The sequence below is a fragment of the Nerophis ophidion genome, linkage group LG14, assembly GCF_033978795.1.
Source record: "Nerophis ophidion isolate RoL-2023_Sa linkage group LG14, RoL_Noph_v1.0, whole genome shotgun sequence".
Taxonomy (NCBI): Eukaryota; Metazoa; Chordata; class Actinopteri; order Syngnathiformes; family Syngnathidae; genus Nerophis; species Nerophis ophidion.
The window spans coordinates 12,935,166-12,953,206 of NC_084624.1; the positions used below are offsets into that span (position 1 = coordinate 12,935,166).

General features: G+C 41.0%; 22 non-coding genes across 22 annotated transcripts; all 22 read left to right on the forward strand.

The window, feature by feature from the left end:
• The first annotated feature begins 1,445 nt into the window (after positions 1–1,445).
• trnak-cuu (transfer RNA lysine (anticodon CUU)) lies at positions 1,446–1,518 on the forward strand. Its single transcript has one exon. It is a non-coding gene; the product is annotated as a tRNA-Lys (tRNA).
• A 905-nt stretch (positions 1,519–2,423) lies between these two features.
• On the forward strand, positions 2,424–2,496 carry trnak-cuu (transfer RNA lysine (anticodon CUU)). The gene has a single exon. It is a non-coding gene; the product is annotated as a tRNA-Lys (tRNA).
• Positions 2,497–3,110: 614 nt separating this feature from the next.
• On the forward strand, positions 3,111–3,183 carry trnak-cuu (transfer RNA lysine (anticodon CUU)). Its single transcript has one exon. It is a non-coding gene; the product is annotated as a tRNA-Lys (tRNA).
• Positions 3,184–3,461: 278 nt separating this feature from the next.
• Positions 3,462–3,534, forward strand: trnak-cuu (transfer RNA lysine (anticodon CUU)). Its single transcript has one exon. It is a non-coding gene; the product is annotated as a tRNA-Lys (tRNA).
• Positions 3,535–3,806: 272 nt separating this feature from the next.
• On the forward strand, positions 3,807–3,879 carry trnak-cuu (transfer RNA lysine (anticodon CUU)). The gene has a single exon. It is a non-coding gene; the product is annotated as a tRNA-Lys (tRNA).
• Positions 3,880–4,507: 628 nt separating this feature from the next.
• On the forward strand, positions 4,508–4,580 carry trnak-cuu (transfer RNA lysine (anticodon CUU)). Its single transcript has one exon. It is a non-coding gene; the product is annotated as a tRNA-Lys (tRNA).
• Positions 4,581–4,859: 279 nt separating this feature from the next.
• Positions 4,860–4,932, forward strand: trnak-cuu (transfer RNA lysine (anticodon CUU)). Its single transcript has one exon. It is a non-coding gene; the product is annotated as a tRNA-Lys (tRNA).
• Positions 4,933–5,210: 278 nt separating this feature from the next.
• Positions 5,211–5,283, forward strand: trnak-cuu (transfer RNA lysine (anticodon CUU)). Its single transcript has one exon. It is a non-coding gene; the product is annotated as a tRNA-Lys (tRNA).
• A 272-nt stretch (positions 5,284–5,555) lies between these two features.
• Positions 5,556–5,628, forward strand: trnak-cuu (transfer RNA lysine (anticodon CUU)). The gene has a single exon. It is a non-coding gene; the product is annotated as a tRNA-Lys (tRNA).
• A 279-nt stretch (positions 5,629–5,907) lies between these two features.
• Positions 5,908–5,980, forward strand: trnak-cuu (transfer RNA lysine (anticodon CUU)). The gene has a single exon. It is a non-coding gene; the product is annotated as a tRNA-Lys (tRNA).
• A 278-nt stretch (positions 5,981–6,258) lies between these two features.
• Positions 6,259–6,331, forward strand: trnak-cuu (transfer RNA lysine (anticodon CUU)). Its single transcript has one exon. It is a non-coding gene; the product is annotated as a tRNA-Lys (tRNA).
• Positions 6,332–6,603: 272 nt separating this feature from the next.
• Positions 6,604–6,676, forward strand: trnak-cuu (transfer RNA lysine (anticodon CUU)). The gene has a single exon. It is a non-coding gene; the product is annotated as a tRNA-Lys (tRNA).
• A 594-nt stretch (positions 6,677–7,270) lies between these two features.
• Positions 7,271–7,343, forward strand: trnak-cuu (transfer RNA lysine (anticodon CUU)). Its single transcript has one exon. It is a non-coding gene; the product is annotated as a tRNA-Lys (tRNA).
• A 278-nt stretch (positions 7,344–7,621) lies between these two features.
• trnak-cuu (transfer RNA lysine (anticodon CUU)) lies at positions 7,622–7,694 on the forward strand. Its single transcript has one exon. It is a non-coding gene; the product is annotated as a tRNA-Lys (tRNA).
• A 273-nt stretch (positions 7,695–7,967) lies between these two features.
• On the forward strand, positions 7,968–8,040 carry trnak-cuu (transfer RNA lysine (anticodon CUU)). Its single transcript has one exon. It is a non-coding gene; the product is annotated as a tRNA-Lys (tRNA).
• Positions 8,041–8,664: 624 nt separating this feature from the next.
• Positions 8,665–8,737, forward strand: trnak-cuu (transfer RNA lysine (anticodon CUU)). Its single transcript has one exon. It is a non-coding gene; the product is annotated as a tRNA-Lys (tRNA).
• Positions 8,738–9,002: 265 nt separating this feature from the next.
• On the forward strand, positions 9,003–9,075 carry trnak-cuu (transfer RNA lysine (anticodon CUU)). Its single transcript has one exon. It is a non-coding gene; the product is annotated as a tRNA-Lys (tRNA).
• Positions 9,076–9,929: 854 nt separating this feature from the next.
• On the forward strand, positions 9,930–10,002 carry trnak-cuu (transfer RNA lysine (anticodon CUU)). Its single transcript has one exon. It is a non-coding gene; the product is annotated as a tRNA-Lys (tRNA).
• A 273-nt stretch (positions 10,003–10,275) lies between these two features.
• On the forward strand, positions 10,276–10,349 carry trnak-cuu (transfer RNA lysine (anticodon CUU)). Its single transcript has one exon. It is a non-coding gene; the product is annotated as a tRNA-Lys (tRNA).
• Positions 10,350–10,975: 626 nt separating this feature from the next.
• On the forward strand, positions 10,976–11,048 carry trnak-cuu (transfer RNA lysine (anticodon CUU)). Its single transcript has one exon. It is a non-coding gene; the product is annotated as a tRNA-Lys (tRNA).
• Positions 11,049–15,284: 4,236 nt separating this feature from the next.
• On the forward strand, positions 15,285–15,357 carry trnak-cuu (transfer RNA lysine (anticodon CUU)). Its single transcript has one exon. It is a non-coding gene; the product is annotated as a tRNA-Lys (tRNA).
• A 275-nt stretch (positions 15,358–15,632) lies between these two features.
• On the forward strand, positions 15,633–15,705 carry trnak-cuu (transfer RNA lysine (anticodon CUU)). Its single transcript has one exon. It is a non-coding gene; the product is annotated as a tRNA-Lys (tRNA).
• The last annotated feature ends 2,336 nt before the right edge of the window (positions 15,706–18,041 follow it).

The following is an 18,041-nucleotide window of genomic DNA, read 5'->3' on the forward strand; positions in this document are numbered from 1 at the left end:
AGAGAGAGAGAGAGAGAGAGAGAGAGAGAGAGAGAGAGAAAATGTATGTATATAAATAGAAAATGGATGTATATATATATATATAAAAAAAACAGGGCAGCGCGGTGGTACAGGGGTTAGTGCATTTGCCTCACGATACAAAGGTCCTGAGTAGTCCTGAGTTCTATCTCTGTCTCGAGATCTTCCTGTGTGGAGTTTTCATGTTCTCCCCGTGACTGTGTAGGTTCCCTCTGCTCTGGAACCACTCTGTGGAAACGCTCCCCACCCACACTGCTTGGTGCCTCGTCTGACCTACTATGATGTAGATTACCATAGTAACTAGTCGGGTTATACGGTTATTAGTATAGTACCGCGATACTAATGAATCATATTCGGTACCATACCGGTCTGCCACACCCTAAGATTTTTTGTTAAAAAAAAGTCAAACATGTAATTTTTTCTAGTCTCCTTTTTTTTACAAAAGTATCAAAAAGTACCGAAAAGTATCAAAATAATATTGGTATCAGGACAACACTAGTCACTAAAATATCATGCAAAAGTGCAGATTCCAACCATAGAAATATGTTGTATAGTTCAAGACTTATGGCAATTAGAAAACATCACTGCACATCATAATGGCAGCTACACTTTGATTCTTAAAGATATAAAAAAAATATTTGGGAATGTCCGGCGGGCTGGATTGAAAAGTTCAACGGGCCGCATGTGGCCCCCGGACCTTAATTTGCCCAGGTCTGTCTTAAGGGCTACTCAGGACCAGCTTTTTCTGGATTTGGGTTGATGATGCACCTACCAGAGGAAGTGTCTCACCCGTACAGGTTTGAACCGGTCTTGGGCTGCTGGCTGCTGGCGCTCTGTTCTCACGCTACTCAAGTACTTTGAAGTGGGGGGAAAAGAAAACAAGCCTTGGATCGTATTATGTGACTTTGCGGATCACATGTTTGATATAATATACAGTATATAAGTTGTGCATGACCCCAAAAGAAGACCTATTCCACAAACTGTGCAGCACTGTGGTTTGTGGGCCTTGCAGACTTCAGAGGTCAGGAGGCATTTGTTTGTTAGATGTTTTGATGGTGAAGGGTTAAGTGAGGTCAAGAGCCATCATCGGTCCCCCAGAGGCTCAGGTAGTTATGCAGTTGCGATCCACCCAACACCCCGACCCACAATTAAAATTTTCAGGAAGGTTGGAGCATGTTTATGGAAGAAATTACTGTTATGATTTTTCACCACAAGGGGGTGATATGGACTGCACAATAGTCGAGCGGTAGCTCCCACCCAACACCGTGACCCACCATTAAACATTTCGGGAAGTTTGGAGCATGTTTAAGGAAATTAGTACTGTTATAGTTTTTCACCACAAGGGGGTGATAAAGGTGCTGCAGTAGTTATGCAGTTGCGATCTACCCAACACTCGAACCCACGATGTCAGGAACATTGGCACATGGGCCCGGCTAGCTCAGTCGGTAGAGCATGAGACTCTTAATCTCAGGGTCATGGGTTCGAGCCCCACGTTGGGCGGTTCAACTCTTACCATCAATTGATTAAGGTGCACCCCAAGTTATACAAGTTGAAAAAGGTATTCAGGTGTTACCATTTAGTGGTCAATTGTACGGAATATGTCCTGTACTGTGCAATATACTAATAAAAGTCTCAATCAATCGATCAATATTTAAGGAAATTTTTACTGATGCAGTTTTTCACCACAAGGGGGTGATAAAGGTACCGTTGTAGTAATGCAGTTGCGATCCACCCAACACCCCAGTTTACAATTAAAAATTTCGGGAAGGTTGGAGCATGGGACGGTGAGGCGCAGTGGGAGAGTGGCCATGCTTAACCCCAGGGTCCCTGGTTCAATCCCACCTAGTACCAGCCTCGTCACGTGCGTTGTGTCCTGAGCAAGACACTTCACCCTTGCTCCTGATGGGTGGTGATTAGCGCCTTGGATGGCAGCTCCCTCCATAAATGTGGAAGTAGTGTCAAAGTGCTTTGAGTACCTTGAAGGTCGAAAAGTGCGATACAAGTACAACCCATTTATCATTTAAGGAGGTTATTACATTTATAGGTTTTTCACCAAAAGGGGGTGATAAGGACAGCGCAATAGTCAAGCAATAGTGTCCCACCCAACACCCTGACCCACCATCACAAATTTCAGAAAGGTTGGAGCATGTTTACGGAAGTTATTACTATAGTTTTTCACCACAAGGGGGTGATAAAGGTGGTGCAATACTCATGCAGTTGCAACTGACCCAACACCCTGACCCACCATCAAAAATTTCAGGAAAGTTAGAGCATGTTTAAGTAAGTTATTACTTTTATAGTTTTTCACCACAAGGGGGTGATAAGGACAGCGCAATAGTCAAGCAGTAGAGTCCTACCCAAAACCCTGACCCACCATGAAAGATTTATATCAATTTGGTGAATGTGCCCGGCTAGCTCAGTCGGTAGAGCATGAGACTCTTAATCTCAGGGTTGTGGGTTCGAGCCCCACGTGGGGCGCTTGCACTTTTATCATGAATTGATTAACATAGACCCTGACTCAAACAAGTTGAAAAACTTATTTCGTGGTCAATTGTACGGAATATGTACTGTACTGTGCAATCTACTAATAAAAGTCTCAGTCAATAAATCAATGTTTAAGGAAGTTTTTACTGTTATGGTTTTTTACCACAAGGGGTGATAAGGACTGCACAGTTGTCAAGCAGTTGCGTCTCACCCAACACCCTGACCTACCATTAAACATTTAGAGAATGGACAACACCTAGCCTAGCTCAGTCGGTAGAGCATGATACTCTTAATCTCAGGGTCGTGGGTTTGAGCCCCACGTTGGGAGGCTTATTCTTTATAATAAAACTGATTAACGTGGACCCTGACTCAAACAAGTTGAAAAACTTATTCGCGTGTTACCATTTAGTGGCCAATTGTACGGAATATGTACTGTACTGTCCATTGTACGAATAAAATCCCAACCAATCAATCAATTTTTAGGTAATTTATTACTGTTATGTTTTTTCACCACAAGGGGGTGATAAGGACAGCGCAACAGTCAAGCAGTAGCCTCCCACCGAACACTCTGGCCCACCATCAAAGATTTTAGGCAGACAAGTGAAAAGGCCCGGCTAGCTCAGTCGGTAGAGCATGAGACTCTTAATCTCAGGGTCGTGGGTTCGAGCCCCACGTTGGGCGGTTGCACTTTTATCATGAATTGATTAACGTGGACCACGACTGAAACAAGTTGAAAAACTTATTCGGGTGTTACCATTTAGTGTTTAAATGTACGGAATATGTAGTGTACTGTGCTATCTACTAATAAAATCTCAATCAATCAATCAAAGTTTAAGGAAGTTATTACTTTTATAGTTTTTCACCACAAGGGGGTGATAAGGACAGCGCAATAGTCAAGCAGTAGCATCCCACCCAACATCCTGACCCACCGTCAAACATTTAGAGAATGTACAACATGTTCCCGGCTAGCTCAGTCGGTAGAGCATGAGACTCTTAGTCTCAGGGTCGTGGGTTCGAGCCCCACGTTGGGCAGTTTCACTATTATCATGAATTAACAAAACATGGACCCTGACTTAAACAAGTTGAAAAATGTATTTGGGTGTTACCATTTCGTGATCAATTGTTTGAAATATGTCCTGTACTGTGCAATCTACTGATAAAAGTCTCAATCAATGTTTAAGGAATGTTTTACTCTTATGGTTTTTCACCACAAGGGGGTGATAAGGTGCTGTAGTAGTCAAGCAGTAGCATTACACCAAAGAACTCGACCCACCATCAAAAATGTCAGGAAACCTTGTGAATGTGCCCGGCTAGCTCAGTCGGTAGAGCATGAGACTCTTAATCTCAGGGTCGTGGGTTCGAGCCCCACGTTGGGCGGTTGCACTTTTATCATGAATTGATTAACGTGGACCATGACTGAAACAAGTTGAAAAACTTATTCAGGTGTTACCATTTAGTGTTTAAATGTACGGAATATGTACTGTACTGTGCAATTTACTAATAAAATCTCAATCAATCAATCAATCAAAGTTTAAGGAAGTTATTACTTTTATAGTTTTTCACCACAAGGGGGTGATAAGGACAGCGCAATAGTCAAGCAGTAGCATCCCACCCGACATCCTGACCCACCATCAAACATTGAGAGAATGTACAACACATGACCGGCTAGCTCAGTCGGTAGAGCATGAGACTCTTAATCTTAGGGTCGTGGGTTCGAGCCCCTCGTTGGGTAGTTTCACCATTATTATGAGTTAACAAAAAGTGGACCCTAACTTAAATAAGTTGAAAAACGCATTTAGGTGTTACCATTTCATGATCAATTGTTCATAATATGTCCAGTACTGTGCAATCTACTAATAAAAGTCTCAATCAATGTTTAAGTAATTTTTTATTCTTATGGTTTTTCACCACAAGGGGGTGATAAAGGTTCTGCAATAGTCAAGCACTAGCATTACACCCAAGAACTTGACTCACCATCAAAAATGTCAGCGAAGTTGGTGAATGTGCCCGGCTAGCTCAGTCGGTAGAGCATGAGACTCTTAATCTCAGGGTCGTGGGTTCGAGCCCCACGTTGGGCGATTGCACTTTTATCATGAATTGATTAACATAGACCACACTTGAAACAAGTTAAAAAACTTATTCGGGTTTTACCATTTAGTGTTTAAATGTACGTAATATGTACTGTACTGTGCAATCTACTAATAAAATCTCAACCAATCAATCAAAGTTTAAGGAAGTTATTACTTTTATAGTTTTTCACCACAAGGGGGTGATAAGGATTGTGCAATAGTCAAGCAGTAGCATTACACCCAAGAACTTGACTCACCATCAAAAATGTCAGGGAAGGTGGTGAATGTGCCCGGCTAGCTCAGTCGGTAGAGCATGAGACTCTTAATCTCAGGGTCGTGGGTTCGAGCCCCACGTTGGGCGGTTGCATTTTTATCATGAATTGATTAACATAGACCACACTTGAAACAAGTTAAAAAACTTATTCGGGTTTTACCATTTAGTGTTTAAATGTACGTAATATGTACTGTACTGTGCAATCTACTAATAAAATCTCAACCAATCAATCAAAGTTTAAGGAAGTTATTACTTTTATAGTTTTTCACCACAAGGGGGTGATAAGGATTGTGCAATAGTCAAGCAGTTGCGTCCCACCCAACATCCTGACCCACCATCAAACATTTGGGAAGGGAGCAACATGTGCCCGGCTAGCTCAGTCGGTAGAGCATGAGACTCTTAATCTCAGGGTCGTGGGTTCGAGCCCCCCTTTGGGCAGTTTCACTATTATCATGAATTAACAAAACGTGGACCCTGACTTAAACAAGTTAAAAATGTATTTGGGTGTTACCATTTCGTGATCAATTGTTTGAAATATGTCCTGTACTGTGCAATCTACTAATAAAAGTCTCAATCAATGTTTAAGGATTTTTTTATTGTTATGGTTTTTCACCACAAGGGGGTGATAAAGGTTCTGCAATAGTCAAGCAGTAGCATTACACCCAAGAACTTGACTCACCATCAAAAATGTCAGGGAAGTTGGTGTATGTGCCCGGCTAGCTCAGTCGGTAGAGCATGAGACTCTTAATCTCAGGGTCGTGGGTTCGAGCCCCACGTTGGGCGGTTGCATTTTTATCATGAATTGATTAACATAGACCACACTTGAAACAAGTTAAAAAACTTATTCGGGTTTTACCATTTAGTGTTTAAATGTACGTAATATGTACTGTACTGTGCAATCTACAAATAAAATCTCAACCAATCAATCAAAGTTTAAGGAAGTTATTACTTTTATAGTTTTTCACCACAAGGGGGTGATAAGGATTGTGCAATAGTCAAGCAGTAGCATTACACCCAAGAACTTGACTCACCATCAAAAATGTCAGGGAAGTTGGTGAATGTGCCCGGCTAGCTCAGTCGGTAGAGCATGAGACTCTTAATCTCAGGGTCGTGGGTTCGAGCCCCACGTTGGGTGGTTGCATTTTTATCATGAATTGATTAACATAGACCACACTTGAAACAAGTTAAAAAACTTATTCGGGTTTTACCATTTAGTGTTTAAATGTACGTAATATGTACTGTACTGTGCAATCTACTAATAAAATCTCAACCAATCAATCAAAGTTTAAGGAAGTTATTACTTTTATAGTTTTTCACCACAAGGGGGTGATAAGGATTGTGCAATAGTCAAGCAGTTGCGTCCCACCCAACATCCTGACCCACCATCAAACATTTGGGAAGGGAGCAACATGTGCCCGGCTAGCTCAGTCGGTAGAGCATGAGACTCTTAATCTCAGGGTCGTGGGTTCGAGCCCCCCTTTGGGCAGTTTCACTATTATCATGAATTAACAAAACGTGGACCCTGACTTAAACAAGTTAAAAATGTATTTGGGTGTTACCATTTCGTGATCAATTGTTTGAAATATGTCCTGTACTGCGCAATCTACTAATAAAAGTCTCAATCAATGTTTAAGGAATTTTTTACTGTTATGGTTTTTCACCACAAGGGGGTGATAAAGGTGCTGCAATAGTCAAGCAGTAGCATTACACCCAAGAACTTGACTCACCATCAAAAATGTCAGGGAAGTTGGTGAATGTGCCCGGCTAGCTCAGTCGGTAGAGCATGAGACTCTTAATCTCAGGGTTGTGTGTTCGAGCCCCACGTTGGGCGGTTGCACTATTATCATGAATTGATTAACATAGACCACACTTGAAACAAGTTAAAAAACTTATTCGGGTGTTACCATTTAGTGTTTAAATGTATGGAACAATCTCAATCAATCAATCAAAGTTTAAGGAAGTTAATACTTTTATAGTTTTTCAGCACAAGGGGTTGATAAAGACAGCACAATAGTCAAGCTGTTGCGTCCCACCCAACATCCTGACCCACCATCAAACATTTGGGAAGCAACACATGCCCGGTTAGCTCAGTCGGTAGAACATGAGGCTCTTAATCTCAGGGTCGTGGGTTCGAGCCTCACGTTGGGCAGTTTCACTATTATCATGAATTGGTTAACGTGGACCATGACTGAAACAAGTTGAAAAACGTATTTGGGTGTTACCATTTCGTGACCAATTGTACGGAAAATGTCCTGCACTGTGCAATCTACTAATAAAAGTCTCAATCAATCAATGTTTAAGGAAGTTTTTGCGGTTATGGTTTTTCACCACAAGAGGGTGATAAGGACAGTGCAACAGTCAAGCAGTAGCCTCCCACCCAACACCCTGACCCACTATCAAAGATGTCAGGCAGTTTTGAGAATGTGCCCGCCTAGCTCAGTCGGTAGAGCATGAGACTCTTAATCTCAGGGTCGTGGGTTCGAGCCCCACGTTGGGCGGTTGCACTTTTATCATGAATTGATTAACATAGACCACACTTGAAACAAGTTAAAAAACTTATTCGGGTGTTACCATTTAGTGTTTAAATGTATGGAATATGTACTGTACTGTGCAATCTACTAATAAAACCTCAATCAATCAATCAAAGTTTAAGGAAGTTATTACTTTTATAGTTTTTCACCACAAGGGGGTGATAAGGACAGCGCAATAGTCAAGCAGTAGCATCCCACCCAACATCCTGACCCACCGTCAAACATTTAGAGAATGTACAACATGTGCCCGGCTAGCTCAGTCGGTAGAGCATGAGACTCTTAATCTCAGGGTTGTGAGTTCGAGCCCCACGTTGGGCAGTTTCGCTATTATCATGAATTAACAAAACGTGGACCCTGACTTAAACAAGTTAAAAAATGTATTTGGGTGTTACCATTTCGTGATCAATTGTTTGAAATATGTCCAGTACTGTGCAATCTACTAATAAAAGTCTCAATCAATGTTTAAGGAATTTTTTATTGTTATGTTTTTTCACCACAAGGGGGTGATAAAGGTGCTGCAATAGTCAAGCGGTAGCATTACACCCAAGAACTTGACTCACCATCCAAAATGTCAGGGAAGTTGGTGAACGTGCCCGGCTAGCTCAGTCGGTAGAGCATGAGACTCTTAATCTCAGGGTCGTGGGTTCGAGCCCCACGTTGGGCGGTTGCACTTTTATCATGAATTGATTAACATAGACCACACTTGAAACAAGTTAAAAAACTTATTCGGGTGTTGCCATTTAGTGTTTAAATGTATGGAATATGTACTGTACCGTGCGATCTACTAATAAAATCTCAATCAATCAATCAAAGTTTAAGGAAGTTATTACTTTTATAGTTTTTCACCACAAGGGGGTGATAAGGATTGTGCAATAGTCAAGCAGTTGCGTCCCACCCAACATCCTGACCCACCATCAAACATTTGGGAAGGGAGCAACATGTGCCCGGCTAGCTCAGTCGGTAGAGCATGAGACTCTTAATCTCAGGGTCGTGCGTTCGAGCCCCCCTTTGGGCAGTTTCACTATTATCATGAATTAACAAAACGTGGACCCTGACTTAAACAAGTTGAAAAATGTATTTGGGTGTTACCATTTCGTGATCAATTGTTTGAAATATGTCCTGCACTGTGCAATCTACTAATAAAAGTCTCAATCAATGTTTAAAGAATTTTTTACTGTTATGGTTTTTCACCACAAGGGGGTGATGAAGGTGCTGCAATAGTCAAACAGTAGCATCCCACCCAACACCCTGACCCACCATCAAAGATTTCAGGCATTTCGGTGAATAGGCCCGGCTAGCTCAGTCGGTAGAGCATGAGACTCTTAATCTCAGGGTCGTGGGTTCGAGCCCCACGTTGGGCGGTTGGCCTTTTATCATGAATTGATCAACATAGACCACACTTGAAACAAGTTGAAAAACTTATTCAGGTGTTACCATTTAGTGTTTAAATGTACGGAATATGTACTGTACTGTGCAATCTACTAATAAAATCTCAATCAATCAATCAAAGTTTAAGGAAGTTATTACTTTTATAGTTTTTCACCACAAGGGGGTGATAAAGACAGCGCAATAGTCAAGCTGTTGCGTCCATCAAACCATCAAACATTTGGGAAGGGAGCAACACGTGCCCGGCTAGCTCAGTCGGTAGAGCATGAGACTCTTAATCTCAGTGTCGTGGGTTCGAGCCTCACGTTGGGCAGTTTCACTATTATCATGAATTGATAAACGCGGACTCTGACTTTAACAAGTTGAAAAACGTATTTGGGTGTTACCATTTCGTGACCAATTGTACTGTGCAATCTACCAATAAAAGAATCAATCAATGGTTTTTCACCACAAGGTGATAAGGACAGCGCAACAGTCAAGCAGTAGCCTCCCACCCAACACCCTGACCCACTATCAAAGATGTCAGGCAGTTTTGTGAATGTGCCCGGCTAGCTCAGTCGATAGAGCATGAGACTCTTAATCTCAGGGTCGTGGGTTCGAGCCTGCACTTTTATCATGAATTGATTAACGTGGACCATGACTGAAACAAGTTATAAATGGGTTGTACTTGTATAGCGCTTTTCTACCTTCAAGGTACTCAAAGCGCTTTGACACTACTTCCACATTTACCCATTCACACACACATTCACACACTGATGGAGGGAGCTGCCATGCAAGGCGCCAACCAGCACCCATCAGGAGCAAGGGTGAAGTGTCTTGCTCAGGACACAACAGACGTGACGAATTTGGTACTAGGTGGGAATTGAACCAGGGACGCTCGGGTTGCGCACGGCCACTCTCCCCACTGCGCCACGCCGTCCCTAGTTGGAATAAGTTGAAAAACTTATTCAGGTGTTACCATTTAGTTTTTAAATGTACGGAATATGTACTGTACTGTGCAATCTACTAATAAAATCTCAATCAATCAATCAATCAAAGTTTAAGGAAGTTATTACTTTTATAGTTTTTCACCACAAGGGGGTGATAAGGACAGCGCAATAGTCAAGCAGTAGCATCCCACCCGACATCCTGACCCACCATCAAACATTTAGAGAATGTACAACACGTGCCCGGCTAGCTCAGTCGGTAGAGCATGAGACTCTTAATCTCAGGGTCGTGGGTTCGAGCCCCACGTTGGGCGGTTTCTCTCTTATCATGAATTAACAAAACGTTGACCCTGATTTAAACAAGTAGAAAAATTTATTTGGGTGTTACCATTTCATGATCAATTGTTCATAATATGTCCTGTACTGTGCAATCTACTAATAAAAGTCTCAATCAATGTTTAAGGATTTTTTTATTATTATGGTTTTTCACCACAAGGGGGTGATAAAGGTGCTGCAATAGTCAAACAGTAGCATCCCACCCAAGAACTTGACTCACCATCAAAAATGTCAGGGAAGTTGGTGTATGTGCCCGGCTAGCTCAGTCGGTAGAGCATGAGACTCTTAATCTCAGGGTCGTGGGTTCGAGCCCCAAGGTTGGGCGGTTGCACTTTTATCATGAATTGATTAACATAGACCACACTTGAAACAAGTTAAAAAACTTATTCGGTTGTTACCATTTAGTCTTTAAATGTATGGAATATGTACTGTACCGTGCAATCTACTAATAAAATCTCAATCAATCAATCAAAGTTTAAGGAAGTTATTACTTTTATAGTTTTTCACCACAAGGGGGTGATAAGGACAGCGCAATAGTCAAGCAGTTGCGTCCCACCCAACACCCTGACCCACCATCAAATGTTTGGGAAAGGTGCTACATGTGCCCAGCGAGCTCAGTCGGTAGAGCATTAGACTCTTAATCTCAGGGCCGTGGGTTCGAGCCCCACGTTGGACGGCTGGTTCTTTACCATGAATTGATTAACATGGACCCTGATTAGAACAAGTTGAAAAACGTATTCTCGTGTTACCGTGTAGTGGTCATTTCTATGGAATATGTACTGTACTGTGCATTGTACTAATAAAATCTCAATCAATCAATTTTCAGGGAGTTTATTACTGTCATGTTTTTTCACCACAAGGGGGTGATAAGGACAGCGCAACAGTCAAGCAGTAGCCTCCCACCCAACACCCTGACCCACTATCAAAGATGTCAGGCAGTTTTGCGAATGTGCACGGCTAGCTCAGTCGGTAAAGCATGAGACTCTTAATCTCAGGGTCGTGGGTTCGAGCCCCACGTTGGGCGGTTGCACATTTATCATGAATTGATTAACATGGACTACGATGAAACAAGTTAAAAAATTCATTTGGGTGTTACCATGTAGTGTTTAAATGTAAGGAATATGTACTGTACTTTGCATTGTACTAATAAAATCTCAATCAATCAATCAATATTCAAGGAAGTTATTGCTGTTATTGCTGGTATTTCACCACAAGAGGGTGGTAAGAACTGGGCAATAGTCAAGCAGTAGCGTTTCACCCAACACCATGACCTACCTACCCTTCAAAAATTTCAGGAAGGTTAAAGCATTTTTGCGGAAGTTATTACTTTTATCGTTTTTCACCACAAGGGGGTGATAAGGGTGACGCAATAAACATGCCGTTGCGGCCGATCAAAGACCCTAATAAACCCTTACAAACAGGTGCGCCTAACGTACGGAATAATTTTGGTTGTGCTTACCAGCCTAGAAGCTATTTTATTTGGTACATGGTGTAATGATAAGTGTAACCAGTAGTTGGCAGTTACACATAAGAAATACGTGTAGACTGCAATATGACGCCAGTAAAAAACGCCAAAACTTTAAAGGTTCCATTGAGAATACAGAACATTACACACGGCGCTCAAAAAGCTATGAAGCTATGATAAGAAAAAGTTGCAATGTCAGTACCCATTGATACCCACTGGTAGTGGGTGGAGCCTGCATGGCGGCAACAAGTGCTCCTCGATTTCCAATAATCAGTTGTCCTTCCTCCCAGGTTTTGTTGTTCATACAAACCATTGTCTTTGTTGTGTCTGCAATCAATACGTAGCAAGTGTTTCTGAGACCCGGCTCAAAGACCCTCGGGTTGCTGCCATCAATCGTTTCTTTGTGACCTTCCTGCAAGACAAAGGATGAGCACCATCACGGGCTGGTGCGGTCAGACGGCGGCTGACGCCTCCATCCAGCCTCCACCCACCATTGTCACTGCTCAAGTCTGCAGTTTGGCTGTGGCTAACAATGTTCTGGGGTCGACAAAAAAAGTATTAAATGCCTACTGAAATGAGATTTTCTTATTTAAACGTGGATAGCGGGTCCATTCTATGTGTCATACTTGATCATTTCGCGATATTGCCGTATTTTTGCTGAAAGGATTTAGTAGAGAACATCGACGATAAAGTTCGCAACTTTCGGTGCTAAGAGAAAAGCCCTGCCTTTGCCCGAAGTCGCAGACGATGACGTCACCCGTTGATGGCTCCTCACATCCTCACATTGTTTATAATGGGAGCCTCCAACAAAAAGAGCTATTCGGACCGAGAAAACGACAGTTTCCCCATTAATTTGAGCGTGGATGAAAGATTCATGTTTGAGGATATTGATAGCGACGGACTAGAAAAAGAAAAAGAAAAAAAGAATCAAGTTAAAAAAAAACGCGATTGCATTGGGACGTATTCAGATGTTTTTAGACACATTTACTAGGATAATTCTGGGAAATCCCTTATCTTTCTATTGTGTTGCCAGTGTTTTAGTGACTTTAATAGTACCTGATAATCGGAAGGGCTGTGTCCATGACGCCAGTCTCTGAGGGAAGTCGACGGCAGCTGTACGGACGGCACAAGCTCAGCTTATCTCCGGTAAGTGGTGACTTTTTACCACAATTTTCTTACTGAAAATTGCTGGTTGACAAGTGGTCGGGAACCATGTTCGCTTGACCACTCTGACCCATAGTAAAGTTTCACCTCCGGGAATTTTAAACAAGGAATCACCGTGTGTTTGTGTGGCTAAAGGCTAAAGCTTCCCAACTCCATCTTTCTACTTTGACTTCTCCATTATTAATTGAAAAAAATGCAAAAGATTCAGCAACACAGATGTCCAAAATACTGTGTAATTATACGGTTAAAGCAGACGACTTTTAGCTGTGTGTGTGCAGCGCTAATATTTCCTAACAGTCCGTGACGTCACGCGTACACGTCATCATTCCGCGACGTTTTCAACAGGACACTTAAGGGGAGATTTAAAATTGCAATTTAGTAAACTAAAAAGTCTGTATTGGCATGTGTTGCAATGTTAATATTTCATCATTGATATATAAACTATCAGACTGCGTGGTCGGTAGTAGTGGGTTTCAGTAGGCCTTTCAATCAATCAATCAATGTTTACTTATATAGCCCTAAATCACTAGTGTCTCAAAGGGCTGCAGAAACCACTACGACATCCTCGGTAGGCCCACATAAGGGCAAGGAAAACTCACACCCAGTGGGACATCAGTGACAATAATGACCCAGTGGGACGTCGGTGACAATGATGACTATGAGAACCTTGGAGAGGAGGAAAGCAATGGATGTCGAGCGGGTCCAACATGATACTGTGAAAGTTCAATCCATAATGGATCCAACACAGTCGCGAGAGTCCAGTCCAAAGCGGATCCAACACAGCAGCGAGAGTCCCGTTCACAGCGGAGCCAGCAGGAAACCATCCCAAGCGGAGGCGGATCAGCAGCGCAGAGATGTCCCCAGCCGATATACAGGCAAGCAGTACATGGCCATCGGATCGGACCGGACCCCCTCCACAAAGGAGAGTGGGACATAGAAGAAAAAGAAAAGAAACGGCAGATCAAATGGTCTAAAAAGGGAGTCTATTTAAAGGCTAGAGTATACAAATGAGTTTTAAGGTGAGACTTAAATGCTTCTACTGAGGTGGCATCTCGAACTGTTACCGGGAGGGCATTCCAGAGTACTGGAGCCCGAAATGAAAAAGCTCTATAGCCCGCAGACTTTTTTTGGGCTTTGGGAATCACTAATAAGCCGGAGTCCTTTGAACGCAGATTTCTTGCCGGGACATATGGTACAATACAATCGGCAAGATAGGATGGAGCTAGACCGTGTAGTATTTTATACGTAAGTAGTAAAACCTTAAAGTCACATCTTAAGTGCACAGGAAGCCAGTGCAGGTGAGCCAGTACAGGCGTAATATGATCAAACTTTCTTGTTCTTGTCAAAAGTCTAGCAGCCGCATTTTGTACCAACTGTAATCTTTTAATGCTAGACATGGGGAGACCTGAAAATAATACGTTACAGTAGTCGAGGCGAGACGTAACAAACGCATGGATAACGATCTCAGCGTCTTTAGTGGACAGAATGGAGCGAATTTTAGCGATATTACGGAGATGAAAGAAGGCCGTTTTAGTAACGCTTTTAATGTGTGACTCAAAGGAGAGAGTTGGGTCGAAGATAACACCCAGATTCTTTACCGTATCGCCTTGTTTAATTGTCCATCCATCCATTTTCTACCGCTTATTCCCTTTCGGGGTTGCGGGGGACGCTGGCGCCTATCTCAGCTACAATCGGGCGGAAGGCAGGGTACACCCTGGACAAGTCGCCACCTTTGGTTGTCAAATGTTAGAGTTGTATTATTAAATAGAGTTCGGTGTCTTGATATTCCAAGATGGCGGCGCCCGGACGGGCTGCGACATTGCGGTGCTATTGCTAAAGATGGAATCTTTCATATCACTGTGAATGATAGGCAAAATTTTAAAGAGTGCAGTTCCCCATTAAATAGTAAACCTTTAAACCTGCGTCATTAATTATACGTTTTCTGTGATCATCAAGTCAAGAGCAATAGTAGCATCGTCTTTATTTACAAATTTAAGTGCTTTTGAGCCGTGTGATGTCATTTATAGGCTTGAAACACTGATGACATCTATTAAACAAGACAAGAAGCAAGGAATAAAACAGAGACTGAATTAAATTTGGCTCAATTGAGGAGAGCGAGTCTGGGCTGTACTCTTGTACAGTCTCCATCCCGCTCTGGCAAAAAGTTTGTACGACTCCTCTTTTATTTGGACTTTCCCTGATTACATGGCAACAGCTGTTTCTAAGGGACGGGGGTCGTAAACATGTGCTGCCTTTGGCCACACACAGTTCGAAGAAAAGGTCCTAAAAGAGTTTAAAGGAGAAGTCTCTGGAGGGAAGTCAGGTCCTGGCTCCTCTTCGCTTTGTAGTTCTTAGGTCAAGACAATCTCTGTTCATTACAATACATGAGAGAAACAGAACACATTCATGTTGCTTCCCATCCTACACAGTGGAGTTTTACAAGCCTTTTGCTTGGTCGGATCAAAGACAGCTTTTGTCTGCTCGCCGGGAACTCATGGCAACACAAAGTTTTGTGATAACTTAGATACAATTATTCTGACGAAGGCAAACTGCACTTTTGGGGGAATTGTGCCTGTCGTTCACAGTCATTATGAAACACATGATATTTTTGTCAGGCAATTCTGTCAATGTGCCCGGCTAGCTCAGTCAGTAGAGCATGAGACTCTTAATCTCAGGGTCGTGGGTTCGAGCCCCACGTTGGGCAGTTTCACTATTATCATGAATTAACAAAACATGGACCCTGACTTAAACAATTTGAAAAACGTATTTTGGTGTTACCATTTTGTGATCAAAATTGTTCATAATATGTCCTGTACTGTGCAATCTACTAATAAAAGTCTCAATCAATGTTTAAGGAATTTTTTATCATTATGTTTTTTCACCACAAGGGGGTGATAAAGGTGCTGCAATAGTCAAGCAGTAGCATTACACCCAAGAACTTGACTCACCATCAAAAATGTCAGGGAAGTTGGTGAACGTGCCCGGCTAGCTCAGTCGGTAGAGCATGAGACTCTTAATCTCAGGGTCATGGGTTCGAGCCCCATGGTGGGCGGTTGCACTTTTATCATGAATTGATTAACATAGACCACACTTGAAACAAGTTAAAAAACTTATTCGGTTGTTACCATTTAGTCTTTAAATGTATGGAATATGTACTGTACCGTGCAATCTACTAATAAAATCTCAATCAATCAATCAAAGTTTAAGGAAGTTATTACTTTTATAGTTTTTCACCACAAGGGGGTGATAAGGACAGCGCAATAGTCAAGCAGTTGCGTCCCACCCAACACCCTGACCCACCATCAAATGTTTGGGAAAGGTGCTACATGTGCCCAGCGAGCTCAGTCGGTAGAGCATTAGACTCTTAATCTCAGGGCCGTGGGTTCGAGCCCCACGTTGGACGGCTGGTTCTTTACCATGAATTGATTAACATGGACCCTGATTAGAACAAGTTGAAAAACTTATTCTCGTGTTACCGTGTAGTGGTCATTTCTATGGAATATGTACTGTACTGTGCATTGTACTAATAAAATCTCAATCAATCAATTTTCAGGGAGTTTATTACTGTCATGTTTTTTCACCACAAGGGGGTGATAAGGACAGCGCAACAGTCAAGCAGTAGCCTCCCACCCAATTGTGCCTGTCGTTCACAGTCATTATGAAAGACATGATATTTTTGTTTGCTTTTTTTGAACATTAATTAAGAAAGAAAGGCAATCAAAAGTCTGCTAAAAATGCGCAATTGCCAAGCCAAGCAATTTTTTGTGTCGTCCTCGCCAGTTTCAGCTCCAAAACGGCTGTCAAAGTGTCCCAATTTGTTGGATTATATTCCCAGCCATCTACTTTCCAGGTGAGAGGCAGGATTTTTGTGCTACAATAAAGTTCCAGGGAGCAAAAAGCAGCAGACTACTCGATGATGTAAACTTAGGCACGCAGGAAGTGATCACGTCGCCGCTATAAATAGTCTTGTCCGCGGTAGCAAACGCTGTTTTGTTATTATAAAAATAATAACAATATCACGAATACTTGTTAATATTCGAGTCACCAAATGTAAATGGAGTATATTTGGTGCTTTTTTTTAGTAAGCAGACATTTATCTACCTTTATTTCATATTTAGAATGCATTAAAAAAAATCCATCGGTCGTCTTATCTTTCATAATCACTGTGAATGATAGGCAAAATTTTAAAGAGTGCAGTTCCCCATTAAATAGTAAAGTATTTTGAACCTTTTTTAAAAGTGAAAACGTTAAAAAAATGTGTCGTTTCAGCCTTTTGTGCCCACGCAAACGGTATCCTGAGATGTCTGAAACGAACATTTTTGTAATATATATAGAGTATATATATATTATATATACTCATGCAAATTATTCCACATAAATGTCCCCATTTTTTTCGTAGTCAAACAGAATATTATTACCTACAGCTAAATTAATTACTTAAGGGGAACTGCATTTTGGGGGGAATATTGCCGATCATTCACAATCATGAGAGACAAAAACACTTTTTTATGTGTGTATATATGTGTATATGTATATATACTCTCTCTCTCTCTCTCTCTCTCTCTCTCTCTCATATATGTGTATATATATATATATATATATACATACATATATGTATATATATACACATTTGTATACATATATAGAGTATATATATATGTATTTATATACATATATATAGAGAGTATATATACATATATACTCTCAATACTCTCTATATATGTGTATATATAGAGAGTATATTTATATACTCTCTATACTCTCTCTCTATATATATGTATATATATATATATATATTTATATACATATATATATTTTTTTATATACATGTATATATAGAGAGTATATACTCTCTATACTCTCTATATATGTATATATAGAGAGTATATTTATATACTCTATACTCTCTCTCTCTCTCTCTCTCTCTCTATATATATATATATATATATATATTTCTTTCTCTCTCTCTCTATATATATATACACATTTATACATATATATTTTTTTCTCTCTCTCTATATACATATATATATATATATACACACACATTTATATATACATATATATATATATAATATATATATATATAGAGAGAGTATATATATATACATATACACATATATAAAAAAGGTGTTTTTGTCCGTCTTAACGATTGTGAATGATCGGCAATAATTCCCCCAAAATGCAGTAACTTTCGAGTGATTAATCTAGCTGTAGGTAATAATATTCTGTTTGACTACAAAAAAAATGGAGACATTTATGTGGAATAATTTGCAACTTAAAATCAGCATATTATTTTATACATTAATACTGTAAGGCAGTGGTCCCTAACCGATAGGTACCGCGCCGCAGAAGAATTGTTTATCTTTTTTTTTATTTTATTTTTTT